Raw genomic sequence first — 27,536 nt, 5'->3', positions numbered from 1 at the left:
GTAGTCTTCGTATAATTTATTCAAATTAAAGGACCTACATTTACGTTAAGCTGGGTACTCACTTAGAAGTGTAGCACGTAACGTATCAGATACGGTATCAACCTGCAAGTGAGTACGGCTCGTCCACGGTCCTCACGAGCACCCTGCGAGCCGCCTTTGTGTTCGTAGTGAAACCGCCACTTGGTGGGTCACTGCGAGCTTACAGCGCTCCACGCGCGAGCGGCTCGCAGCGAGCTCGTGCCTACGTACTCACTTGATACCGTATCTGATACGTTACGTGCTACACTGCTAAGTGAGTACCCAGCTTTATGTCGTGGTTATCATTTGTGTAGGTTTGTGTAGTTTTTCTTGTGATTTATTTTGGCCGTGGTCTGTTTAGTCAATTTAGTAAAATATTGTAGTATAACATAGGTACATGTTTGAGACCCGCATAACATTGTACGGTGATATCAAACAAACCCTAGCTTGTAGGCATTTTCAATTCGAATAAGAGTTTTTCGTTGGATGTACATATAGGTTGAATGCCGATAAACCAAATTAGAAAATAAGTAGGCAGACAATCACCTTCCCCAGACACGGGTTAGATCATAAAGCAGAATAAGTACCTACTGGGTCTTTAAGGAAAAAATTAAATGATATGGAAATGCTCTGTCTGCGTGTGACTGAAAGGATCTGTATACAGTATGTAGGTCGTGACGAGGGACTGTCGGCTTCACGTTCGTTAGTCACAGCCACACCAGCTTTTGTTCACTAACTATAAAAACTCTTTCTTATTTCTTGTTCAAATGGTTTCAATAGAAATTGTTTGTTAATGTGCTGTTGTTTTTTTCACAGCATTTATTAATATTAATTTCACGGTTTTATTCCGTTATTTTGCCTGTGTTATGCTTTACCATTCAGACAAATCCTCTTAAAAAATATTCTTATGATTTACTCCTCCATTTAATAAAAGAGTAATTGTTCAAACAAAAGAACTTCTAACTTGTGAGCTTACAATACTTTAACTTAGCTTCGGTCCTTTGACGTACTAACTGTTTGTGAGTTTATTATAGCAATGAGAAGGATGAAATCAATTGGAATTTTTGGTGCTACCTCTTTTCATTCACAATTGGTTAAGATTTTATCGTAGCCAACTTTGTAAAGCTACGATGTTGACTTATTAACCTTGTAAGAATTAGTATGTTTGGGTGTGGTTGTCTCTGTATTCTCCTATTAATAGATTTTATAAATGTGGATATTGTGGGGATGATGGTTTTTCAATCACGCTTCGGAATAAACTAAAATTTGTCACACATTTAGATTGGTTTATAACTTAAAATATGTATGTGCTCCAACTTTATAGTGGAGTGTGGCTGAAAGTGCTGAAACTGCGGGTTCAAGCTAGTCATGTATAAATTAAAACTAAATATCAAAAACTCAATACAGTTATCATATAAAATACGCTTTAATACATATACCGAGAAGGTGAACATAAGATTGAGGTTTTTATAATTAATGTATTCCTGTATCCGTTTCACTGGTCTATATAGCGGTACGTGAGAGTTATACACACAAGTATGTTTTATTCAGTATTCAATATTTTATATTCCTACATCTCGTTGAGATTTTACGTGCCCAGTATGCGCGGGTTCGATAAAAAATACATATAAAGGAATATGTTTAAAAACTCGATTTTAGAAAGCTTAATTCTTTAGGATTAGTCTTGTGACCAACACTAATATTAAGCTGTCTGTCTCATCTAGTAGAAGGGCGTTATAGCCCACTTGCCGAGTGAGGCTGCAGGTTAAACTATATCCGGGTATGTGAATTAGTTCCCATGGGACACAGCTGAATCCGCTGGCAGAACCCACTATTAAATAACAAAAAATGTAATAAAATTACGTACACTATTTGATAACATTCTAGGAAACTAGGCCACAACGCCATTTTCTAAATTCATTTACGAAAATACCGCTGAGTTAACAATCCAAAAGAAAATATTGTATTCGTAATAATATTATTAGAATTACAGAGTACTTACACACATTTCCAGAACCTATAAAGAGAAAGGAAACATGAATCTATATGGGGATACATGACAATTTATTGTATTGTAATGTTATTTTCTTTTTCTAAGTGGTCTCCAGTAAAATGTAAGTGTTCTTGAACGTCTTGTCATTGAACCTTCATAGATGTTTGATTGTTTGCCTGTTGTATGTTACGTGTAACGCTAGGCCTAATGGGATCACTATTGCATTAAGGAAATGTAACAAACCTATCTTTTTTTATTCTCCATTATAAAAATTGTAGCATTTATTTGTAGATTCAACAATACTTATACTAACTGAAGTAACTTTTAGTGGATTTTTGTATGGTTTCTGAATACCGATGGAGTCAGTACTTTCAAAGACCAGGTTTTATAATAGGGTGGTAGAGGTTTATTATTAAATGACCAGTAAACAGTTGATTTTTAATACTCGGACAATGAGATAAATACTTATACGAAACAAAACCCACAACCAAAAAATCTGACCACTGCTGAACGTAGAAATATAATTTTGATCTTTAATCAACTATAATATTTTTGTTTCAGGTAAGAACATAGTTTGAAACATCAAAATGTTTGGGGAACTGTACAGCTATTTCAACTTCAGGTAGGTTTTCACAGGGTATAAGCTGTCATGATAGGATGTGACTTCTTATTTGCATTATGTCATTACCAAAGTTTTCTCCCGAATCCTGGGTTTGATGCCTGAATCGCACATGCTACACGCAGCACATTGTATACATACAATTATACACACATACACTCCACCCGTGCCTACTTAACGCAGTTTCAGGCCTAAAATGTAATACTGAAGATTTAGGACAATGAAATAACAAACTATTTGATGCTCTTAAAATGCACTGATTGAGAGAATTTGTTGTATTTTGCTCTCGTGTGTTTGTGTAATTCTATTGTAACCACTTTGTAACTCACACTACGCCTTACACTCAATCATTTTTCTCCGTCCTAACAGTTTTATGGAGATCGAAACATGCTGGTTGAGGCATACAACGTGAATTTCTTGGACCCACTCCAACAATCGTAAACTTTATATATTACGTGACCCCATCTAACTCATATAAGTAGCAAAGGATAGTGTAAGTAAGGGAACTGGCTGAAATCTATATCTATCTATACATATAATAAATCTGTAGAAAAGTAATTTTTGTACATTGAAGAAATCGACAAAAAAAAAATAGCCAGCATTTTAAAGGTTATCTAACAGAACCCATTTCCATCATTTTTGTCATTTTTGTCTGTTTGTCTGTTTGTCTGTTTATCTGTTTGTTTGTTCGCGATTCACGTAAAATCTACGAATTAAATGCAGACAATGCTTATATACAAAAATTCTACGTAACTTGGGGTATTACTTAGTTTTTGTTTCATAGAAATGGATTCACTCTATCAAAAGATATGATTAATTTTGTGAATTCAAGATGTAAAATATTACGACACGCAATCTATTTGTCAAAACTGTACATTTGAATGTTGTACTTATATTAGTTGATCGGCCTATTATTAATCTTTACACAGAAAATCACACCTTTATAAGTAACTTCGGAAGAAAAAAAAAATAAGAAAATTTTGTTTCGCCAAGGTTAAAGTAGCTCCATCTGTGGCAAATAAAATACATCACATTTGTCAAAGGAGCGAGGTGGTAAATGACAATATTACCATACATTCTTTATAGAGGATTATTATTTCAACAGATGGAGTTGTGTATTTTCCGTAATTCACCATATTTTAACACATAGTGTAATTTTTCGATAGACATTTCAATAGTGTTTGTCAGTTTGCCGTGCCACATCAAAATCCAACTATAATTATTACCTTGATGAAAAGAAAATTAATAGTTCTCAGCCAAATTTAAAACGGTGCCATCTAAATTATTTTTTGAACATTATGTCAAAAATGATGACTTTAGTGGAACAATTAACTATCATTTAAAGTTACAGATGGAGTTCATATCAGGATTTTTTCATAAACATAGTTTATCTTATCTTCCACTAATGTGGTGGCCTTAAAACAAATTACTTTGAGTGAGTATAAGTATTATATAAGTAGACCTTAATTATTTTTTCTGATGCAAAATATGTAAACTTAATCCTAGAAGAAATGAGGATCTATCTCTCGCAAGCGCTACTAAGCGTGAGGTAGGTAATGTAGGATTCTGTATAGTCTGTTTTTTAATCTCGTAGACTAAATTGACACTTGCAAAATGTCAAACTTTCTAATAATTTTGCTAGCTCTGTGGTGCAGTGTTGTACTTACGATACCGGTACGTTGAATCGTAACTTTTTACAATAAGTCATCCTGAAATAATGGGCTTATCCTTGATGATTACGCATGGCTTTGCGTGGTCAGATATCCCTGGCAGTTTGTAGCACGTCGTGCAGCCGTGTGTACGTACGTGAATTTTAAATATAAAACTTTGAATGAATATTAAATTCGTCTATTATAGATAAAAAGTTACGATTCAACGAACCGGTATCGTAAGTACAACACTGCACCACAGAGCTAGCAAAATTATTAGAAAGTTTGACATTTTGCAAGTGTCAATTTAGTCTACGAGATTAAAAAACAGACTATAGCTTTAAAAACAAGCCCAGATACAAAGTGTAGATAAGAAATGGGAGCTCTCTCTATTTAATACCATACACACGTAAAATGCTTTATGCGTCTGAAAACGTACAAATTACGCGCCGCATACCAGAGACATGCTTACTTTCAACTTCTGACCGCAAATACACTGTTCACGATTACGACCCGAGAGTCTCAGTAAGACCCGAGCCAAGTCTAGAAACCCTAAAAAACACCTTTTATATAAAACTACGTTTGATGTCATTTAATCACAAAGACAGAATTGTTCTCTGTTGCAAATCCTATCCACCTATATCCTATCCTAATCCAGAAAGCATTGCAGGTGTGCATTGCACAAAAACCAATCCTATTCGAGAAGTCAAAAGAGTTGACCTGCCAACGTCAGCTTCTGCGCTAAGCAAGTGTTCTTAATAGTACCATCAGAATTACATTCATCGTTGAATGAGGTGAATAAATTTTCAGAAACCACAATAACAGTAGGAGCCAAAGCGTATTATCGCTTCATAGAGCTCTGATTGGCCCCAGGTGACCAAGTCAGGTCTGATTTGTTCGTTCATCAGATCTTTGAAAGTGTTTCGGTGGATACTTACTGTCGTCCTGTTTACGTGTGACACAAAATATGGTATATAAACGTCCGCCGCAAGAGTGAAATTTTCCCGGTGTGCGGTAGTGACGCACAGTATACAACACTTATGTTTCTTTTGATTTGCTGGCTCCACCAAGAAATGACAAATTGCGAGCGTACATTCTGAAAATCGTGGCAAAACTGCAGGTTTCAAGTACGAACACATGAAGTGGACTCTCACAGATACGTACATTTTGCCTATTCGTGAACTAGTGCAAACATTTCGGTGGAGTCCCGGCTTAGGCCTCCCCCACATTAGGCGTGCGCGATCCTCGGGCGTGTGAGTAGCGCGGGCGCCGCGCGGGCGCCGCGAGCGCGTTGCGTGAGCGTCGCGTTTTGCTGCCCTGCGGCATTTGCAGCGCGCTCGCGGCGCGCACGCGCCGCTCTCCTTGACGTTTAACTGCTAAGGCGTTTAGCGGGCGGCGGGGATAGCGGGCGAAGGGGTAAGAACGCAACTCGAGCGCCGCGTGCTCGCCGCGAGCGCGTCGCTTGCACTCTTCACACATGCCGCAGGGCAGCAAAACGCGACGTTCACGCAGCGCGCTCGCGACGCCCGCGCTACTCACACGCCCGAGGATCGCGCACGCCTAATGTGGGGTCAGCCTTACCATAGTGAGTAAGTGAAACTATCCTACCCTATGCGCCTGCTGATGATGATGACTCATTTTATCATCCATCCAGCTATTCCCCAACTATGTTGGTGTTGGCTTCCAGTCACCGAATCTGTTTGAGTACCAATATTTTGCTTGGAGCGACTACCTATCTACAATCCAGTCAACTACACAAGACGATATCCATGGTAAGACTGACAGACTTTCTGGCTTCTGATTAGTCGCAGCAGCTGCAGAAAATGTACAAATGACAGCTTTGTCAGACTCAAAACATGTAGACATAGATTATAGCTATTTCCTGTGAAAATTACTTACGCACCATACGTAATAATTTTCCAAATTGGCTGAACAACGTCACAAACTTTACTTCTTTTGTTTAGATAAATGGTCACATCCACAACACAACCTTGATCAATGAATCTATGCGACTGCTAAGTGCTAATCCTAATTATACTGTCACGTGAAAGAATGCACCTACGGGATGAGTAGTATTTTGACGATTCTATATTGCCCACGCAGACGAAGTTGCGGGCAACAGCTAGCTCGTACATAAACCAACAGAAACAATACATGTATTTTAAAAGTTTGTTTATTTGCAAGTTTGGCTTGTCATGTATATTATACTACGTTTTATCCAGTTGCGATAAATGGCTCTCTTGGGTCGTGGGTAAAACCACGGGTTAACAATTGGTATATAAGAATCCTTATTAATGTCCCCCGTTCAAATCTAGATGGCGCTAGTGACACATGCTGCCTCTTCCAAAAGTTTTAACTTCATAAGGATTCTTACTTCATTTAGTAAGTTTTATCCGTTGCCTCCCTCAAATTAATATATTATCCTTATTTTCAAACTAATGAAAGTTATTCTGTATCTGTAGACAAGTTTTCAGGCGATTAGTTTTATGACGGCCAATAAAAAAATATGGCGGTTTCGGAGACTAGGTTTCTTGTTTGGCGCGTGTCCAAAGTCGTGGACAATAGTCGGTCAGACGGGTGTAAGTGTCGATATCAAAACCAATCGTCTTGAGTAGCTTGGCACTATTTTACTTTTCAGAAAAGTTACAGCTTCATTATTGGAGGGAAAGATAAATATTGAAGTTAAAAATAAAATTAAAGTTAAGATAAGTTTACAATACGTGTCAGTGTGTCGATGGGACAGAGGTAATAAAACCCTACTACTAGGTATCGAAGTTTTATTGGATACGAATAATGAAACTGTTTAAAATTCAGACGGCGTAATTTGTTTAACTCGAAAGTAGGAGCTGTAAAGTTTGTCTTTAAATGAAATTAACAATTTGTACCTTTACCTGCCACTATTTGTACCTAAAACTTGAAAATGTTTGGATATAAAAGTAGTCGTTAAATTACATTATTACTCTTCCTGAGTTCTAACATGTAATTACCATGCCAAGTACCAAGTGTTTAATTCACAAATGAATTCAAACACAAAGTGAAAAAAACAAAAGTATGATTCATATAAAACGAATAGAACGATATTTCTTTTGTGACTTTTATATTTACAAAGGCGTTGAATAATTTTACAGCTTTTTTTATTCCAACAATGGGTTTGGTTGATTCTGGTATTTCGGACAATACAAGATTAATATTTGAATGAAAAGGCTTCGTGGAACCACGTCAGCCGCCTGAACGCTTCGGGTGATAATTCCAAATTAGAGATGAATATTTAATATTTTCTTTCTGTCATTTAAATTCATTGAATAATAGATTATGGAAAACGGAATGATCAAGTTTTATTTTTCATTTAAAAGTGAGAGACAGGCAATCCTGATTGTGACGTTCATTAACGAAGTGTCACGTTTTATATCGGTTCATATAAAATGATACAAAATAATGATGCGTACTGAACTCCATGATTCCATTATTGAAACTTTACACAGCTCTGTGGTCACGTTAATTAATGGTTCACTTGTTGTGATGTGAGTCGTAGTTGACACACATTTATTATTCCTTGATTAACAACAATTTAGGCTCAGTTATATAGGTATACTTTAGCTTACAAGCGGTTTTTTGGTAAATATGGGACGTCTATGTTCAGCAGAGCAACACCTACGGCTGAGATGATGATGACTTTTAAAAGAATATCCAAGATTTTTCACAATGTCTTTTAAAATTCTACTCCTTTATAAAACAGTTACTACAATTAACCATTATATGTAGGTACAATACTTTTACGCGGATTTCGTTCAGTAATGTGCGCGTCGCAATAAATCCAGATACCTACGTGACTAAATTTAAAACAAAGTCATAAAAATGTATCATTCTCCCATGCTGCTGCAGTACAAGGCCGCAGGGTTGACAACGTGACGCGGGACATTGAAAACTCATTATGTATAGAGTTTCACTTGTTGTTCAATAATGATGATGTGTGCATTAAATTTTACCTGCGACTTCCCTTCACGAGGAATAGTTATTTTGGCCCGGTTCTGATTAATTATGATGTATGTAGCATCCGTTTTTGCACAAAAACGAATTTATTTTATTTAATTTTGGCATGAAAGCATAAAAAAACAATATTAACCTAAGTATACATAGGTCGGACTTACCTATTGCTATGTTACGAGACAGTTATTTAATGTTGCTAGTGAATTGACATCCTCGTTTACATGACTTGAAAACCAAGCTTAATTTATCAAGAAACTACAATTGCATGGAGAAGTTTCGCGGTTCCATTTACGGCATTCAATGTTAATGGCTACATATATTATGTTGTATAAGTGCTACAGCCTTTGATCGGACAGCGATAAGATATTCATTGGTAACCCTAGCTGGTATATCGGCTGATGGTTATATGGATTGCGGGGATCGCTTTCATCTCTAGTGATCCGTGAAAATCGTCTAAATGGAATTTTCGACGATATACGCTTTATTCCGGTCCGATTCATTAGGTTAGCCGTTTTCTAATTAGTTGAGAAATAAGCTCTAGTAAATGTTGATTATTGCGATGTATGTGGAAGTGTATAAACAGTAATTTACCACAGCTAAGGTGGAATTGCCGGCAACAGTAGTCCTTACAGCTAAAACCACGGAACTTTTTAGGAAAGAGTGACTAGGTTATGTAGGTAAGTTTGCTCCACTTTCGACCATAATTTACGAGGTCAAATGCATTTTTATCACAAAAATATCTTAGGTAATCAAGTAACCAAAGCTTCTAAAAATCATTTCGTCTTTCGCTAACATAAATCATAAGATCTTGACGAAGCAACCATTTATGTTCGTCTTATTCAATAACAGTGGCTCGTAAATAATATTCAGTAGTTGTAAATGAGTGCGTGTGATAAAGTGTCACGTACATTTATCAAGTGTGTCAGGTTTGCAGGGAGGATACTTTACGTGCTCATAAAAATGTGAACTTTATACACGAATAGAACGCTTTATACCCGTACCTTCCGCATTGTATGAGCTGTTTAAGAAAATACTAAGTATTCAGATGTAGAATAAAACTAATTTATTTGTAACATTCAAATATTATTAATTTCGAAATGGTTTTCCAAGTTCTTTTTTGTGCCAATTAAAGGTTTCTACTTTCAATCAATCACTTAATTGAAATAAAATTTCAGGTGCAATGAAAAACGAGATCCAATGAAATAACATGTCGATTACCTAAATTTAATTGAGGAAATTTGTTCGGGAAGCACTTTTCAGATCTTTTCAAATTATTTTTTTACTCTTAGTTCAACAGTATTATCTTGATGAAGTATTAGTAAAATGAAGTATTAACACGAGCGTAAAATTACGTCAAACATTTTCAGGTTTGTGGAACTTTCTAAGTTATTGGAGTAATTTATATGGAACATGTAGGCACATAAAGTCATCGACTTATTTCGGCGGCGAGTGCTAAAAACTCTGATATATATAGGTTAAGTTTTGGCGACGTGGCGAGAATAATGTACCTACGAGCTGGTACCTACGCATATTAACCAGGAATTAGCGCACACTCGCTGCTCCTCAGAGATTGCTCGCAGCATCGTTACGAGATGTAGATATGCTGTATATTGGCTTATGTTTATAAGGGCCGGCTCTATTTTGCCATATGAAGCATGGTGTTCATCAACCACTGCTGGAGGCCAAGTGTAGAATAAAGCTCTTCATGCTTTGGAGACGGAGAAAGAACCTACTGCTTTTTTTAAAAAAAACTTTTATTAAAAATAGTAGATACTTTGATATTTATTGCTACATGAATATTCCAGATTGGTTCCAATTAATTATCAAATACTGAAATGCTGAAAGCCATAAAAAATACCAAACTTATTAGCAAAAAGCTTTCTGTTTTTCTATCAATTAATTTTATGGTTTTATAAAAATGGCTCATCAAACATCTTTGTTTTCGAGGTATCCTCCTCCCCTGGGCCTTTAAACACGCTTAATTGCTCAGATTATGGTAATTCTATGTAAAACTGTGGCCGAGCCGTTCGCTTTATATTCCTTTCTTGGTTCGAAGTTTTAAAATACTCTTTTAAACATCGATATATATGTACTACGTACTAGATAGAACGTTCCGAACAAAAAGCTTACCACACTGAACTGCAGTGCAGACTATGCAGTGCCCAAAATGGCAAATCAGAGCGATTTTGACACCTGCGTCAGATGGATGTCTATGAAACGACAATTATAAAATAGAAAATACATATCAAGGTATAAACTTACACATATAAACTAATTCGAGAGTCAAGTTAGTAAAATTACACGCTGTTCATGCTATTACAACGCTTGTATATCATACTTTTCATTTATAATTCAATTTTACAAATATGCATTAATTTGTTCCCGCCCGCCATCTTAAATTATGGATTAAGAAAATCGTGCAGAAACAGATGTGCCATAAAACTGGCAGTAGGTAAAATATCAATGAAAACAGACTTCACTTTGTCATGGTATGTTCTTACTTTCAAGAAAAAATAATTAAATTCGCGAAAATTTGTGATAGCCCTCTTAAGAAAAAAAAACATCGTAATTAATATTAAAAACCCTAAAAATAAGTTCCCGGTTTTAATATATTACATGATTTTGCATTCAATTAGATATAAATAAACTTTTTGATATATTACATGATTTTGAATTCACTTAGATATAAACTTTTTGAGTAATGAAAAATGTAGGCAAAATACGAGCGACGTTTCTGCAATTAACATCAATGAGGATGACTACATGTCACAATACGTCATCGAGATGTCAACAGACGACATAAGCGGGTAAATTATTTGTATGGATGTTCTTGTCTATCGCTAGAATATATGTCAATGCTTTTAAAAGAATATTGGTATAGTAAGTTCAACTCAGTCGTGCGCGCGGCCCTATGTGTGGGTAACCCTTGTACATATACAGTGACTTTGTGTGCGTGACAAGAGGTACAGTCGGGTACAAATACAGTTATTTAGGGGTTGTATACGGCTGTTTAAAGTACAGTTATTACGTAATTTAGTTTATTTATTTATAATGATTCTGTATCGCTACTTGAAAAATCAAATGATGAATTTTCGGATTCGCTACTTTCACCAATGTTAATTATAAATTCTGACTCCATGTCAAAATGTCTATAGTATTCTTCTTTTTTCTTTTGTACATGTCGACAAGTATTACCCAACATCCCTTCATCAATTTGACTTAAACGTTAATTTATGAGTTTCATTATTTCCGTCTTATTTTGGTCGACATTATGCGAAGCAATATAATTTTTTAAAATTCCCCACACATTTTGTTTCCATTATTATACTAAACTAGCTTTTGCCCGCGGCTTCGCTCGCGTTAAGAAGTATTATTATTAATTAGGTATGGTTTTTGCGGCTTTACTTTTGTTTAGCGTGTGTAAAAAATTAGGGCCTACAAAACTTCTTTGTACACAACATTCTTTACTAATCTGTCATTAGGCGCTAAAACTATTAAGTTATTGGGTGAACTTACTCGTGAGCAAGCAACACAAAACTGTCCATGAGAGAAGCAATGTTCTCTCAAGTCAATACCCGCAAATTTGAGAGTTTGCCCCTGAGACTTATTTATTGTCATGGCAAAGCAGACTTTTAGGGGAAACTGTAATCGTTTAAATTCGAACGGGATATCGTTAGGTATTAATGGGATTCGTGGTATAAATACCGTTTCCCCTGTTGCATATAAGAACTTCTCAACATTTAGAACTAAACATTATTTTGTTCGTTCCATTACGTACTGATAGGTTCAAACTAATACATTTTACATCCTTCATCATCCCTTATTTTATCACCCGTGAGGGTTGAATGGGAGTTGAATTAATCAATATCGTATTTAAGCGAACGTCATCATAAAATTCTGATTCGTCATCAGGACTTCTTCATAAAATCTAAGAAGATGTATACAAACTTTCATCCCCTATTTTATCCCCTTAGGGATGGAATTTAACAAAATCCTTTCTTAAGGGTTGCCTACGCCATAGTAGCTTTATGCATGCAAAGTCTCAGTCCGATCGGTTTAAAATTGACAAAGTTTCATACAAACTTTCATCCCCTATTTTATCCCCTTGGGGGTAGAATTGATCAAAATCCTTTCTTAGCGGATGCCTACGTCATAACACCTACCTGTATGCCAAATTTCAGCCCGATCCGTCCAGTGGTTTCAGCTGTGCGTTGATAGATCACTATGTCAGTCAGTCAGTCAGTCACCTTTGAGTTTTATATATTTAGATTATAGGTCTTTTACATTCTTAGTCCACACATTTATTTATTGTCCGCGTACCCCGAGCTAGAAAATATGTAAGGAGTATTTAATTCATCTTAGATATTTCACTTCATTTATTTCTTAGATACTGTCAATGTCAATTTGAAAAGCCGTATGAGAAAATAATGATAAACTGTAAAATGTAATAATAAAAAGCTTTGAATGTTGTTTAATTTTTTTGAAACGCTACCTGACTCCTTAAAACATTTTCTCCGTGAAGAACTAGACATTTTCGTAAACGACTGTACCCATAACAAAAAGCGATGAGAACACGTCATGCTCGGACGACGTCACTGTCACACGAATGAAAGTTGTATATTTACAAGCCGACGCACACATAGGGCCGCGCGCAAATCTGAGTTGAACTATCTATATCAGATTTTCTTGTTAGAACGTGAAGAAAAAAACTAATTTCGACTTTGATAATGGTAGTTAGATGGTTAGGATAATTTAGGTACCTAATCAAAATGGACATAATTTATCTACATAAGATATCAACGGCACATTCAAACATAACCTTTTCCATTTTCATATTTTCCAAATTATGTTTATAACACCAATATAACGTTCGTATGAAAATAACTTCTTACAAAACAAAAATAACATCGCTATTCACGAAATATTTTGCAGAAATTTATAAAAAGTTATCGTATTTCATCGCACAATGTCTCTAACGTAAGTAAAAAACATAAATGTGAGGAGGATAAGCAGATAAGCGATAGGTGAGGGTTTTCCTTATCCGACAATGTCTCCCCGAGGCCTCATAGCATTACATACGAGTATAACAGCAACGAACTAAAGTATTAGAAAATTCTAGTTTCATTCTGTCTTGTATATTCTCCAAAGGCTTTATTTTTAAGTACCTATCAATTTTTTAAAAGACTGTAATGTCGGATATATTTATTTCGTTTACAATTTTGGAATTTTATAATTAAACAGATCGCGAAGTTCGTTCATTGAGATACCAGATGTTTGGAATTGTTTCAGTCTGAACCTACTCGAAGTAAAGTGTTTTATTAAATTTTATCTTTACTTCTGCACAAACACCGATCATCTATTTTATCCATGTTGCGAAAAAGGTCAAGTTTTTGTTAAAAGATACGCTACCCTTGTCTATCATGAATAAATGTATTAAATGTTAAGCTACAGTTCTTTGAAACTTTTCATTTGATATTTAATCGAATAACTTTTCTTATTTACAAAAAATACTTATGTTTAGTCATTTTTTCCATCTATGTCTTACTTAGGAAAACTGTACGCCTCTAGGTGAAACTAATCATAAAGTCTCCTGACATAAACCTATCTTGGTTGTCAGTTTTGATAATTATAACGAGTAACGAACAAAAATCTAACTATGTTATGAGTGAGTCTCTACGCGGGTATGCATGCGATGCAAGGGCAGCATAAAGTCTATTTTAAAACATCACAAGTCTTCTCCATTACCGAGCGACAACATAATGATCTACTTTCATCTTAAGAATGAAGTGAACCCTGCTGTTGTAGATAATAAACTTTATGACCGCAACGCTTTCAAATGTAACCCATCTACACAACAGCCGGGAAGCCACACCATACTGTTTATTTATAGAACTACAGCTTCAGCCAGCGGTTTTACCCTGATATAAAATTATCCTAAGTCTTCTTCCATGATTTATACCTAACACTGAAAGAATTTTTATAATCGGACCAGTAGTGCCTGCAATTACCGCATTCAAGCAAACAAATAAACATACAAACAAAGTCTTTAGCTATGCAATAGTATGGAACAATCACCACCCACACATGTGCAAGTGAGGTTACACTGTGAGAGGCGCTGCGCAGGAAGCGAGGCACATCTGCATAGAATTTCTCTATTTATAGCGTTTACGTCGATTTCCGAGAAATACGCGCAATATCTGCTAAGCGTGTGATGAATTCAACATTTTTATGTAAATGTTAAGCTGGTGCTGCCATCTGTCAAAACAATGCCGCGTTTTATGGCTTCGGGAAATTATTGCTTCTCTACTTTTACTTTATATTTTCTCTTTTTACGTATGTTTGTACATAAAATAAATTAAATATGTAAATAAGTGTACATTCGAAGTGAAAGCATACTTAATAAAGCTTTCGAGACTCTCCAAAAGATTTTCAAGGAATCGCAAATTATGCATTCACGGTTGCAAAGTAAACATAAATAAGATTCAATGAAAAGACATTCCAGGATGTTTTCAAAAAATATTCAGCACACACGAATCGTTAACGGATGTAGCTGAAATCGTGATAAATGTAAGGGACCTCTGATACGACGTAGTTTAGGGAAAACAAATAAAATAAACCGGCCAAGTGCGAGTCGGACTCGCGCACCGAGGGTTCCGTACAAATCCTGTATAGATAAAAAGCGAGTCTCGCGCCAGCCGCAACTTTCCACATAGATAGGTTTGACTGCCATTGTGGGATCGATAGCAAAGATCAGATATAGTTATGGGAACTCCTTTACAATTTATAACGTAACCTTGTGTTGGAGCTTATTTTATTTTAGGTGATGAGAATTCACTACTAATGGGATCTTTTATTTTTGAGGGATTAATCACCTAACGAGCCCCAGTTTCAGGTTTTTTTCGAAACTGCCTGACGACTTGTAACTGTCGAATTGTAACAACGACTGCTAGAGAGTAGGATTCGGGGCTGCTGGCTTTATGTTTCTAGAGCCTTGACAAAAGTGTAATTCTGTCCCTTTCTTTGTTTTATAAAGTCGGCTTTATTTTATTTTGTAGCATTTTACAAACAAATCCAACTTCAAACATATAAAAAAGCAACAAGAAAACAAAAGCAAGAAAGAAATTAAAAAGATGTTAGGTGCATCGGTCTAGAAGTCGGTGTCTAGAGGATGCATTATATTTATTTTAGCACCGAGATTTAGACCGATGCATATAAACAGTTTTCTTGTTGATTTTAGAAGTTGTTTTTTTTTTTGTAAAAAGTTTTTATTTTTAACTTTTGTGAAAAGTTCTCGTCAATACGAATAATATAAGCCCAAACACGACGTTACTAAATCATACCGTTGAGGAGTTCTCTCGACTTTCTCACGTCTCCATCATCAAGAAAGCTCTAAACCTTCACTGTTTGATAGTATCACCAGACATACATCTGAGAATCAAGTTTTAATCCTATGCATGCCTACAATTTCTGATAGTTGCCCTCGATTTCTCAGGATTTCCATCATCAGATCCTGACCGAATGACAATGGAAATAAACAACGAGTATACTCTTTTACTAAAAAGAAATGATTTCTCAAATCCGTCAAACTTGGTCGTTTAAATTCCCCATTAAAATGAGGAAAATATTTGATTTGATTTGATAATATTTTAATATTTTATGTAACTTCAAATTTATCATTTTCGCAATTTTTCCTTTATCTGTACTATATAACGTTGCTTCTTGCCGAATTTCAAGATTCTGAGTTCACGGGAAGTACCTTGTAGGTTTTGATTCCCTAGCGTGTGACGGAAATTCGTCCAAGGTGTCGGTATAACTGCTGTATCTTTTGATCGCGTTAACTTAGATGTTTGATTTTTTCACTGCCTAAAGGGACAATAGACCTAGGTATTTGGTATAAATTTCAATTTGATACCTTTATTCGTTCGTGAGAAATAAGGTAGTAAGTTTCATTTTATTAAAATATTTTTTTTAACATTATATAACTGAAAAAATGAGATTTTCGTAATTTTTCCTATATTTGCATTATATGACAATACTTCATGCCAAATTTCAAGACTCTGAGTTTACGGGAAGTATCCTGTAGGTTTTGATTCCTTTGCGAGTGTCGAAAATTTGTTGAAAATATCGACATAATCGGCTGTATCTTTTGATTGGCTTGGCTTAGAAGTTTGATATTTTCACAGCTTAAAGGGACAATAGACCTGAGTACTTCATGTGAATTTCAGCTTGATACGTCCACGCGTTCTTGAGATAAAGGGTCTTGACAGACAGACAGACAGACAGACAGACAGACAGACAGACAGACAGACAGACAGACAGACAGACGGACAACAAAGTGATCCTATAAGGGTTCCGTTTTTTCCTTTTGAGGTACGGAACCCTAAAAACATCTACCTATAATATATGTACATCGTCGATTGACAGGAAGGGTAAATAAATTATTTTGCTTTTGTTTATACGCACTTAGTTTGCTTCAGTATAACACAGATACTACTAATACACACTACCGAACTATATACTTAATATGTCAGCCAAAAACTTGTTTTTTTTTTTTAAACACGGTCACCACTGATTCGATTTGCTTAATACTGTGTTAGTATGCTCATTAATCGAGGGAGGTTATAGGCTACTTTCATACAGATTTTTGAAGTAAGAAGTTTCCAAGAGGCGACGGTAAAACCACTGGAATAAGTGAAATTATAAAGCTTTTATATTCTTTTAGGTTTTGCGCACTGCCTACATTTTTCAACACTCGCCCTTTATTCATGAAAAAACCACCTAACAAGGTTTTCATTTCAACGAAGCTTGAAATCTCGTTATCTTGCAACTCATTAAGGATTTCAACGTCTGCCATAATTTCGCCGTAGATAGAAGTTTCCTTAAATAATCTGATGATTTTGTTTACCCGCGGCTAACGTGACCTCATTAATGGGAAGGACGCTCGCAATATTCCTAAATAACTCTGATAGTTAGGAATTTCTGAACATTTTAGAGCTTGAGGGCAACCCTGCGGCGTGCTCAAGCATTGTTTTTGTTTTATATGCCAAAAGGGTCAGCTAGGAATTTGCTTTAGGGTAACCACGAAGGAAAATAACGGTGAGAATAATTGCGAGTTCAAAAAGTATGATTACGATTCTTGCCATTGTTTTCATGACAAACTACATAAAACTCACAGGATTTCACGCTTCAGGTTTATCATCGCGGCGTTGTTATTTAAATTTGAAGTTTCTTTGTTATATAAATAGGGCGTGGCTCTTTAAAATACCCTTGGGAAAATACTGTAGGAACAAGTTCGCAACAAATTCAAAACAGTTTTGTTGTATCTTTGGGTTAATTTTGGCGCTGAATATACTTAGCTCAGGATGTACCAGAACGAATCTAGTTGCTTTGATTAAATTGAAATATTCAGTATCATTAGGATAAATGCTCTATAAAATCCCTCAAACAGTAGGTACATAACTACGTTAAAGTTTTAATGTGGTCTTCCGTTCAGTCCTCAAACAAACAATTGTGGAGTAAATTCGTAACCCACGGACAGTTGGAAGTTATAAAGTTTCAACTTGATTAAGTAATGGTTTGCAATCATTTTGTTTTGGGTTAGTCACGGAATAAAATAAATTAACATTATAATAGATGAGTGCCTACCACTTCACACTAATTGATTCTAAGATTATAAAGATATTAACGGCCACTCTTTTAAAACTACTAGGATTCAAACATCAATCTATCTGTCACACTTAGGTATCTGCAACAGAAATGCTTTTAAGTAGAATACAGTAAATAGTAACGTTTGATTATTTCGAAAATCTATAGATATTCAATTCTTTTGTACACAGCACGGTGATTCAAGCGACGTTGTTATGCTTTTACTAAACCAAGTTTTCGCTTTTTTAACATTGAATAAAAATCCCTAGATTTAGTGTAGTAACACGAAAATCACAAATCGGTTTTAAGCAATCTCGTCAGTAAACAACCGTTATCAGTATTGACTCACGTCGACAAACTTCTATCAAGATGAACTTTACGAGCAAACACAAAAAACTTACGGCATTAACTCTAAAGCTCCGAACGAATTACATTTGACACAAAACTGTGTCCGAAACAGACAAACAGAAGTCAAACATTTTCATCACGTAACTTTATACGATATCAAATACGGTAACGAGGTATGTCACAAATCGTTGATATAGGTTTCTGAAAAGCGCGTCATTGAATCTGAAAAATCTATACAAATTTGTTTGTTTGCTTGGACACATCAATGTCAGGAACTTCTCATTCGATTTGCAAAGTTCTTCCAGTGTTAGATTCTCGCATTTATCGAGGGAGGCTGTACGATATTTATCTGGTTACGTAAAACAGTACGCACGTGATGATGGCAATCAATAAATCCGCAATCCGCTGGTAAATAATATTTTCTTGATTTCCACACAATGTAAAAGAAACCAATAAATTTTCCTTTAACAAGTGTCGAGAGAAATTCCTTTGTATTTCATTGTTTTTCTATGAGTTAATTATTCTTTGTGTTCTGTAGTTCATAATGAAATAATCAGAGGCTGGTTGAACACGAGTACACGGTTACAGGAATAGTTTCCAACATGGCGGCGTGTTTGTCTTTTGTTACTGATTTGAATTTCCATGACTTGCGCTGTTAACAGTCAGAAAGGCTGTTACCTACACATTGTTTGATAGGCAACTGTTCGAATATTACCTTAACCTTATAATAGACCTTAACTGATTTTAGTTTTTTAAGTTTTATTTGCTGTATGTACAGAAAGAGCACCACACATTGCACACTAAAGGTCTCTGCACACATCGGGCGCGGCGCGACGGGACGGGACGGCGCGGCGACGCGACACAATGTACTAGATCGTCGCGTCGCGTCGCGTGGAGCGGGTCGGCTCTGTGTGGCATCGTCCGTAATATCTATTACATTACAACTGCTCAGTGTCGCGTTGCCGTCCCGTCCCGCCGCGCCGCGCCCGCTGTGTGCAGAGACCTTTAGCTCTCGGCTGATAATTTGACCGATGGTTATTTTTAGGGAAATAGTGAATTCAATCAAACTTTTAGTTTGTCTGATACTGGCCTCATGCTTTACCATACTATCATTCTTCTTCATACTGATTTATGAGTCGTATCAAGCTATCAGCTTACTAAAAGTTTGCCGTGTGCGTGGGCTCAGGGAAACTGGTTTTTTCTGTCCATTAAATTATATAAACAAGCAAATCAAATAAATGACTACTGCGTTGTTGTTATCAGTTTCAAATAAATGAAGCGAATAAAACAATAGCTTGTTATAATGACCTCGTTTGTATGATTTACGAAAACACTCGCTGTTTCCCGGTTTTCGGTAGTTTGCTGCGTTTCTGCTAGACTGGGTATAAAAGCACATACATTTTTAGATCCCATTCGTAATGCCTTACACTATGTGGCTCAGAATATATAAATGAACTATAATGGGGTACTTTGTTCAGTAATGGCTTCATTATTTTTCGATCTCAGAATTTTATTACCGTTTATATAAAAATCAGTGGATATTAATTTTTAGAGCGTGGCTAGATTACTTTTTAGTACCGTGTTTGTCTTAAGGTCTTAAGGATATTGGACAATAAAATACTATTATTTACTTAATAATGGTCTTAATAATTGGGGTTTACAGCAAATTATGAAAAGTTAACTAGTTTCTTTCTCGTTAGTGCGCGTGACGTTTATTCGCGTCGACTGTTGCCAGTAATTAATTGCACAGCTTTATAACATCTTGTTAGATCAGCAGACGTCCGCTTAGTACCTACATCTGATGAGATTTCATATTCTGCGAAGCAATTATAAAGTCAGTGATGAACTTCTTCATATTTTTATGGCCTGACCTTTTCCCAACCATTTGTATTACATGGAGCGACTGTCTATCTGACTTTTACAACTGGGGTAACCCAATACTCCTTGGTATGACTGTCAGAATTTCTGGCTTCTGACTACCCGTAACGAGTGCCAAAGTTGTGTAGTTAATGTTTGTAGTACTTAGGTAGGTTTAATATGGAGGGGTTTGCCTATGTATGAGAAGGCTGAAATCCTTGTTATGTAATAGACAATACGTAATATATCAATCAGGCCTCACTAAGAGCTACGTAACTAGCGGCCTATTCATCTTATTCTCACCATACAACTCCTTAGAGCTTATCTAGTCCTAAAGGACAGGCGATTAGTGCGCGCTGAACACATGAATAACAACAAAACTAGTGAATAATGTCCGTGTTATAACGATGATGACCAGTTAATGTAGTAGTTAGTTCGGGTTTCTGCCTGACACGGGGAATGTCGCGGGTTTGATTCCCACATAAGTCAAATATTTACGTGCAGGAACATGGATGTTTGATTTAAGCTGTGAAAGTAATATTACGTGTACCTAAGTATTTATAAAATAATAGTACAAATTCTGCTTAGTTTAGGACTAGAAGACGGTGTGTGAATTCGTGAGGGAATATTATATTACATTATAATCAAAATTAAATGGTTATTCACAAAGGTTATTCCTTTGAAGCACTCACGTAAAGATACTTTAAATTATTTATGCTTGAAGGCTCGAGCCACTGAACAGCTCATGCTTAAGCCTTATTTGTTTTGATAAGAGTCGAATTGTATTTGTATTATTTAGAAAACTAGACATTGAGACTGAATTTACGTTGAAAAATTTTGGTTGAAGACTGAAGTGCAGTGAATTTAGTGAATTTTAAGAACAATTTCTGAATTAAAATGGCTTTAAAGCCATTTATGTATTTTAAATAAATTGCTATGGAACTGGCCTGCATATTCAGTTTGCAAACATCGTTGCAGGCTGCAGTTCTCGCTTATGACATCGTCCGGTCGCGTCGCCTCACTCGAGCGAGCGATGTTGACCTATCACTTCACTTGATTATCGCAACTTGTGCGCAAAATGCTTGTGTGAGCGCTATCACTGCTGTGTAGAGATTTAAACACACCTTTTGTACATTCGATGCTTTGTCACTTGATCGTTTGATAGTTTATTATCTTCTTCCTGACGTAATTTGAATTTATTTTATTGAGGCACGGCGCAACGTTCCCTTTTTTGCATACTGTTCTATCTGCCGTTATCTCAAGTATTTAACATTATTTTTAGCTATATCGACTTATAAATCATTTCACGAATATAGCTATATTTTTAAAGCAATATGTGTTAAGCCTTATTGTCCATACTTATACACTTTGGAATGACTCGTTGGTCTAGTGGTCGCAAGCGCGGCTGCTGTGCTCGAGGGCTCGGGTTCGATTCCCGGGTCGGGTCGAAATCGCTTTGTGGGTTTTCTTAAACTTTCACAAGCAGCCAGTAGTCTGGAAGTTGGTGATTGATTCACCCGTGCATCGGAGAGTCCTGCGCCTGATCTCTTTCCGGTCGTGTCGGATTTCCGTCCCATCGGGTTATGAGAGTGAAGGAATAGGGAGTGCACCTATGTCTGCGCAAATGCTCGTGCACTATAATATGTCCTGCGCAGCCGGCTGATCTCCTTAAATGAGAACAGCCACCGTGGCCGAAATCGGCCGTGGACGCCATTTACACTTTGGAATTTTTGCCAAATGCATTGACATACGCAAAAGTTTGAGTAGGTATAACACAGTTCTAGACCGGCACACTGGAAGCAGACCACAAACCTGTCTTAGAGCTATAAATTCCTGAACAAAGCCCAGCTTTTGGCTCACATTTTCGGAATGTACCGTAAACCAGCGATCGTCACACGGAACATTTGCCCTCAAGTGACAAGAGGCCTGATAAACATTCCTTTACTTAAAATTCACTTCTGACCTTTCGTGAATAAGTATTTTAAGAAAATCCGTCCGCAATTTGTCCAAGCAGCGTAATTTCTGAATTTTTCACGAGATTTCCGTGACTTTGGGGAGACATCTTTATTTATTTGAGAGCTGCTTCCGACGGAGTTGCTCACGATAACTTTTTAGAATGCTGGTCTTCGTTATTTTGTACAATATGGCAACGTTTTCTAAAGTAACAGCAGTTTAGTTACCATTACCTATACAATTTAGATGAGGTTTAAACGATATTAATATACACAGAATGTTTCAGTGTTAACAAATATTTAACTAAAGTGCTCTCTCGCTTTGTGCCTAGCGCTAGATTGTAAACTTGGCTACGAAACCCAGCTTTTGAAGTAATTTTATTGAAACTTCCAATTTTAGTTTAATCCCATTTGGGTATGAATGTAATTAAAATTTGGCATTTAATGATAAGTCAATTACTTATCAGGGAAGCTTGATTTACTTCAAAGAGCTTATTAATTAAAAAATATTTTTTCCCTTAAAGTAGGGACAGACTATAGTTTTAAAAGGTATCGTTAATCAATCACGAAGCAGGAAAATTTGGACGAACTGAAGATCTTTTCAAAAGATACAATACATTGCACCCTCAATAGGCACCATGGCCACGAGGCTGGCCTGTCATTAATTTGTAAAGAAGCATTCTAAATAGAATCTAATGGCGCGGCGCTATCCCTGCGATCTAATTAGAGACTTCAAAATAAAGTCTCAGCTTGATTGCCTCAATTACTTAGAAAGCTATTCTGCTTTGACTTGTCATGTCTCCTTTTATTGGACTCTGATTAGTTGTTTGGAAGAAGAATAACGCGGAAAAATATTCACGGGAAAAGTGTATTGATTAATTGACTTTAAGTGCGAGTTCGTTTTTGAGCATTATTGAAAGCGAGGAATAATATACTAAAACGTAAATCTAGGAATCAAGCTGATTCCAGCAATATGGATCGTAGTCAATCCATATTGAAGATTTTCATCACAAAGATAACATGACTTGGATTTCTAGAGCTCTGCAGTGTCATCATCATCATCAGCCTATCGCAGTCCACTGCTGGACATAGGCCTCTCCAAGTGCACGCCACTGAGATCGATTTTCAGCTTCTCGCATCCAGCTCCTGCCAGGCGTCTTGCGCAAGTCATCACTCCACCGTGCCTGAGGACGTCCTACACTACGTTTGCCGAGGCGTGGTCTCCACTCTAGAACTCGTTTACCCCAACGGTTATCGGTTCTTCGGCTAATATGGCCAGCTCACTGAAACTTCAGCTTGCTGATTCGGTGGGCTATGTCGATGACCTTGGTTCTCTGACGGATTACCTCATTTCTGATGCGATCCCTCAGAGGAATGCCGAGCGTAGCCCTTTCCATAGCCCGCTGAGCGACTTTAAACTTGCGAACCAGCCGTACCGACAGTGTCCACGTTTCGGCTCCGTAAGTCATGACAAGTAGGACGCACTGATTGAAGACTTTTGTCTTTAGACACTGTGGGATCGACGATGTTAGGACTCGACGTAGCTTCCCAAATGCAGCCCAACCCAACTGAATTCTCCTATTCACCTCGTCCTCAAAGTTGTCTGCAGTGTAGTAGTGCAGGTCATATAGCTGGCAACGTTTTAGGGTTAGACAAATAATTGGTGACACGCTGCTGTAGTTCTGCAAACCGTTGGAACTACTCCAAGCTATGTGAACTAGGATAATATTTGCTCTAAGTAGTTTTGAAGTAATTAAAGCGCTGAGAAAATATGTTCATGCAGAAATATTAACGCAGTTCATAATAGCGCAGCTAAACAATTTATGTAACCGATCTTTATAATATTGGAACCTGACCTTTTAGCAATGTTAGCAAAAACTAAAAAGGCGGCTTGTACAGTTTATTGAACTCAAGCCAAGAGTTTTTGTGCTCAATACTTAAAATCACTGCTATTGTTGCGCAAAAAGCTGAATTAAAGTTTTTTGACATTTAAGTTGACCTCTTTCGTAGGCTTCAGACTGGTCTTTGATTTAGGACTTTGTGTTTTATCGACATTATGTGGAAGTTGACAAAGTGTGTAAAACAGTATATACCTATCAACAATCGCAATGTTCAGTTTATCGATTGCCACTTTGACTGTAGTTTGAGTATCTAGACCAACTTCTTAACTATAACACGTAACGGTTGATTGATAACAATAGTTCATTTACAATTATCCAACCTTGAATTAGTTGGAAGCTGTCTTAGGACAGAGTAGTAGTAGACAGAGTTTGCATACTGAAAGTTATTCAATTAAAAGAAGATTCTTTACATAACAATCATATGACAGATACACATAAAAACAACATAGCCTTGAAGGAACCGTTGTCAAAGCCCTAATTACGGTAACAATAATTTACAAGAAATAAAGCAAAGTCAAGGTGACTCTTGACAGCCATTCTCCCAAAGGTGGCTTAATTAAAACCAATGTTGGCGCAAACACTTGCTACTGATTTATTAGCTAGCTACGTGAAATATTCATCGAATTAATTTGCTGTAGACTGATTTCCTTTTGTTGGTTAAAAGATGTTCACCAACTAATATAAATACCAATTAATATAAATATTTGTTTGAGCTAAAATATATAAGTTGAGTAATAGATAAGTAATATGAGTAATAGATAAGTTGAGTATCAGGAAACTATAATCTATACATATAATAAATCTGTAAAAAAACTGTGTCTGTACATTAAATATATTAAAAAAATAATAATTTTGTGGGGATTAGAAACAGTAATGGAGCACAAATCCAAAAAAAAATTCTGTCTGTATGTCTGTATGTCTGTTTGTTTGTACACGCTAATCTTCCGAACTACTGAACGGATTTCAATGATTTTTTCTTTGTTGTGTCAGTATTAAGCCTGGTCAACATATAGGCTATAATTTATCTTCGAAACTTGAAGACCTGATGCAGAACACCAACAGACCAACAAAACTATAAGAGATACAAAAATGGTGCCATGGCAAAAATTGTTTCATGTGATGAGCATTTTCAGCTGAGATAATAAATTTGAAGATCTGGAACACCTGATGTGGAACCCCAAGAGCCCAGCTTCTATGTACCATATACAGGTATGCCGTTTTAGCAAAAGTTGTTCAATTTGATAAGCACTTTCTATTGACTTATAAAAATTGAAGATGTAAAACACCTGATGTGGAAACCCAGGAGCCCAGCTAGACTATAGCTTATGACGTTATATGACGTTTTAGCAAAAGCGGTTCAATCTGATAAGCACTCTCTATTTTGACGTATAAACATCGAAGATCTGGAACACCTGATGTGGAACTTCAAGAGCAATACTACACTTGAAATGTATAGAAATGAATGTTATGAAATAGGTATGGTGAATAAAAAAAAAGTACTTAGTCCGTCTTTTAGATAACCCTAAAATAATGGACACGTATTTTTTCTTTTCTCCTTCTCACAAACAAATAATAACGAAGATATAACACGCTTGAATTTTGTGTTAAGTCACTGCTTAGTACAAATTTTACATACCTAGACGTGGCGTCACGAGCCCCCACTCTCCGAATTTTTTGCGTTATATATATCTCATTATTATTTTGTATGTCTCTTCCAGACCTCGGGACTACAGATTTCCGAATTTTTGGAAGGCAAACGTGAGGCCAAAGCCAACACGCTGAAGCCCTTTTGAGACAACTTTAATGAAATGGTGACACAAAACTGACAATTATCACTTTATACACTATAGAAATGAACCCAAGGACAATCCCCGGTGAACGTCGTTAAAAAAAAGATAATCTGTGCTGTACCATTGCTAACTGTGGATGAATACTACTTGGGCTATTGTGATGGGATGCTAATGGACTAGGAATGGGGAAACTACGGGAACTATGGCACCTGCCGATGACAATGTATTAGATACATGTAAAAATGGCAGGTGGAGACTCGCCAGCTCACTTACTGGGCCCCCGGGAATCTGTAACTGAATAGCAACAAAAGGGCAACAAGGAATGAGCGGCTGAAGTGTGAGGATACCTCGGCGGATTTTAAACGCAGATTACGCGCTCCCTGTGGGTCACTTACCACGAGGCACCTATCCTCCGAGCAGGGCTACTAACCCTGCTCAAGCGACTCCACTCTGGATGGTCAAGCCAAGCCAGAGGCGTGAGACCTACCCCCGTCATGGTTCACTCCGACCGGCCGGAGATGGGGGACAGTATACTCTCCCTGGAGAACTCAGTATATATGCCCCGCGGGGTCGCTACTCCCCGTCATCAGCCTCAGATGTCCTGCGATGCTTATATCTCATTATTATTGTCGTTATTATCTCAAGAGCCTTTGTACCAATTATGTTAGGGTCGACTTCCAGTCACGATGCAACTGAGTACCAGTGTTTTAAAAGGAGCGACTGCCTATTTGACCTCCACAACCCGGTTAACCGCTCAACCCAACACCCCTCAGTAAAACTGGTCAGACTTACTGGCTTCTGACTACCCATAACGACTGCCAAGAATGTTCAATGACAGCCGGAACCTACAGTTTAACATCCCCTCCAAATAACGGTTATTGGTATCCAAAATATACGTAAAAAGTACATACGAACTTAGAAAAGTTGCATTGGCAGGTACTTGCCAGACCTGGAATCAAAGACGCACGCTCATACTTGAGAGATTGGTTCTCTACCCACTAAACCACCACGACTTCCACTAAGTCATCACGACTTTGTCATCTCAGTAACATTTAATGTTTTTTTACGTAATAATACGTGTAATATTTTTGCCACACATAACTTAAATGCGGACTAATAAGAATCACTACTTTTATCCCTATGGTCACGTCCATTGCGGTTCAGTTCTCAGCGTTTTTTTTAGTCTGCTGTGCTTTTACCGTTAAAGTACAAAAATTATATGGAACATTTCTAATGGCTATGCGTATTCCGTTGTTTTCAAGTCAATTTTTCAAGTTCAAGTGATTTTGCTGACCCCGTAGTCGCTGGCATAAGGGACAGGATCCGCGTACGAAGTCGCGGGCAGAAGCTAGTATGAAATAAAATCATTAGGTGAATATTAAAATAATAGGTATACCTAAGTAAACTCATTAGTCTTGTATTTTTCAGAAAAGTACATCGTTTACTTTGCACAGGATTGAATGTTTTGCGTAAGTTTTACATTGAAACTTATCTCGCAGGCTCTGATAGAAAAAGTTTCGTAATTACTTAAGTTCGCGGAAAACATGAAAATATATCTGTTGGTACACCACTGCAAAAGTTGAAATAACATCTATCACAGTATTTGCATACTAACAATGTTAGATAAAGATGATCTATGTTGTCAGATGAAATATTTTAGTCCCAATTCTATCTCATCTCTTCCTACCAATGTTTGATCCTCAATCACCTTTTACCATATACATTGAATGCGATTTAATAAACTCACAGTACTTATACTTCTTAAACGGGAGTTAGC

General features: G+C 36.7%; 1 pseudogene; it reads left to right on the top strand.

The window, feature by feature from the left end:
* Window positions 1-2,572: 2,572 nt before the first annotated feature.
* The window catches only part of LOC124640101, a 117,840-nt pseudogene continuing 92,876 nt past the window's right edge, over window positions 2,573-27,536 (top strand).

The sequence above is a fragment of the Helicoverpa zea genome, chromosome 20, assembly GCF_022581195.2.
Source record: "Helicoverpa zea isolate HzStark_Cry1AcR chromosome 20, ilHelZeax1.1, whole genome shotgun sequence".
Lineage (NCBI taxonomy): Eukaryota > Metazoa > Arthropoda > Insecta > Lepidoptera > Noctuidae > Helicoverpa > Helicoverpa zea.
This window is presented reverse-complemented; position numbering and strand designations above follow the sequence as displayed.